The sequence below is a fragment of the Neomonachus schauinslandi genome, chromosome 3, assembly GCF_002201575.2.
Source record: "Neomonachus schauinslandi chromosome 3, ASM220157v2, whole genome shotgun sequence".
NCBI lineage: Eukaryota > Metazoa > Chordata > Mammalia > Carnivora > Phocidae > Neomonachus > Neomonachus schauinslandi.
The window spans coordinates 93,610,753-93,613,685 of record NC_058405.1 but is presented as its reverse complement, the minus strand read 5'-3'; positions in this window follow the sequence as shown (position 1 = coordinate 93,613,685).

Sequence of the window (2,933 nt, the reverse complement as noted above, 5' to 3'; positions counted from 1 at the left end):
GGGGCATCTTGGGTTTCATTTCCCTGAGCTACAAATTCCTAATCTGTAAAATGGGACTAACAAAGATCACCTCACAACACTGACATCAGGATTCAGTGAGACAGTCTGTAAAGTGACCTCTCAATGTTCCCCATGTGTCTCCCTCTGGTATACACACACACACATGCACACACATACATACACCACACACACACACACACACACACACACCACAGTCACCAGCTTCATCCCAGCCAGGTTCTTCATGTTTTCACTTCCATCTCATCCTTTTCTGATATTCCTTGAGTTTCCTCCCTCCTCCCATATTTTCTTCCTTCTTCCTCCCCCTTTCTAATGTCCTCACTTCATTTGGCTCCTTGACCTTATCCTTTTCATGAAGTTTTCTCATTTGGGCTCTGCCCAGTGATGATGAGCCACGGGGTCTGGGGCCAATTTCTTACCTCTTTGGGCAAAGTGCCCCTCTTTCTTCAGAAGCACCTTTTCTAGCAGTGTTAACCATACCTGTGCCCCCATCAGACCCCTGGCCCCTTGAGGCAAGGATTGTGGCTTAATGAGCTAGAACATAGGGGAGACTTGAAAAGGGTTGGTGGGGGGAAGGAAGGAAAGGAGGGAGGAAGGGAAGAAGGAAGGGAGGGAGGAAGGGAAGAAGAAAGGGAGGGAGGAGGGGAGGGAGGGAGGAAGGAACAGAGGGAGGGAGGGAGGAAGGGCTCTTTTTATGATCCAAGATGGTCAATCTTACGAACTCCAGAGGATGCACATGACTACCACTAGTCCCTACCTACCTTTATGCAAGTTCAGAAGAAGTGCTTCCTGCCTCCAGCCAGGGGACTGGCCTGCTGAATGGAGCTGGGGCTGGGTTTCCGACCTCGTTTGCCTCCTTGGCTGTAGCTCAGGGCACACTGCACAGCATGTGAGTTCTGCTGCAAAAGGAGTCGAGGATGCAGCGTAGGCTGGCCGGGCGCTGGTCTGACTCACGTTGTCAGTTGAAGTGGTTCAGGCTTCGCCTGTTAAAGAAGTCCCTGCCATTGGCCTGCTCCATGGTCGTGTAGCTCTTTCCCACAGAGCTGCAGTGGGGCACGGGTAGGTCCTTCCCTGTGTGACAGAGCTGCATCAGGCTCCCTAGACATGCAGTCATTTGACAATGGCTGCCACCTTCATGGTGGTGGAAGGAAAGAGTGCCTACTTCCCTCACATACCCTGAAGTTGGCCCTCGTTGGGTGACTTTCCTTTAATATGACTGTAGAGAATGGCACTCATATGTATAGCTTCTTTTATTAAATGCCTAGTCAATGCTAGTTAATACTAGTCAAAACTAGTGCAATGTTTTTTTGCTCCCCACAAAGCTCCATGGAAGAGGCAGAAATCTCCCCATTTCACAGACATGGAAATGAAGGCTCAGAGAAGTAAGAGTTGGTGGACAATACTTTCCAGTGATCTCATCTTCCTAGGATGGGATCCGAGCTCTGGGGTCTCTGATCTGAGGGTTCTCTTTAGGGGCTTCCAGATATCTTGGAAAGACCTAGGCAGTAAGGTGGGAAAGGGCATCTCTGAGTTGGAGGGCAGATATCGTTCAAGGAACTGGCTGGGTGACAGCTTTGTTTGGCCAGAGCCCGGCCCATATCAAAACCACATGGACACTCCTCTTTTCTTCTTGCCAAAGAACAAAAAAAGAGATTAAAACTTTGAGTTCCCAGGAGGCAGCACACACTTAGAGGCGCTTCTGCTAATATAGCTTGCAGGAATATGAAACACTTTTGTCACTTTTTAGAAGCAGAGGCGGCAGAAAAAAGGTCATATTTTCATCTCTTTGAGTTTCCAGTAATAAAGTGAAATTGTTTTTTTTCTTAATCTCCTCCCTTTCAGTAAGTCTCAGTGCTCTCAAGTTACTAGTTTTTCCATGATTTCCTAAAATTTCAAGTCTCCTGTGCTGAGAGTTGGTGTTTGCCCCAACCTCAAACTGTGTCTACTGGCAATCGAGTTTTTAGATAACTTACAAAAACAAATCCATTAGGAATGACGGCTTTGGAGGGACTGGGGGGTGGGGTGGGGGGAGGAGAGCCTACTCCACAAATCTACAAGGAAAACACAACAGAGACCTGAGTTCAGAAGGCTGTCCTGACCCCTGGGCAGCAATTCCTCAATCTCTCTGAGCCTTAGTTTTTGCATCTGTAAAATGGTGGCAGCTGTAAGTGCATCACAGGGCTGCCTTGGGGAATAAATAAAGTGACATGTGAAGGCATGGAGCAAGAGCTGGACCTTAGTGGTCCCTCCCTAGATGCTTACCATGTTCCTCCGAGTCATTCTAGCTATGTCGTTTCCCACTATTGCAGGCTTCTATGCAAACTTGCGTGACTTAGCTCCATGCAGCTGCTGTGGGTTCTATGCAGGAATTAATTCAGTTTTCATTTTGATTGGTTTTTCTCCTACTCCCCACTACAAGTGGGCTTCCATCCAGGATAAATTTGCTTTGTATCTCTCTCACCAACATGGGTATCTTGGGTGTTGCATCGGGCTTTAAACTCACAGCTGACAGAGAATGGAGGCTCTGCTCCACTTTCTCTGGGTCCCATGCCAGATGACCACTTGACGTACTTGTCGTTGAGCCACATAGGACCAATGTAAACATTTGATGGAGGCAGTTTTGCTTCGTGGTTATGAGCAGTGAAAGAGGCCTCTGACACTAAGTACACATCTGTTGATGAATCACTCAGTCCCTCTGAGCTTCAGATTCCCATTGGTACAATAGAGACAATGGAGAGTTTCTCAGTGTTAGTGTGGGGATTACATGAAATCACAGATGTAAAGAGTGAGCTCTATGGCCTATATAGAGTAATGGTCTAATATGCCATAGCCATTACTACTTGTGGTTGGTATTTTTATTCTTAATGTGTGAAGGCTATCTGTCTATCTACCTACCTACCTACCTGTCTACC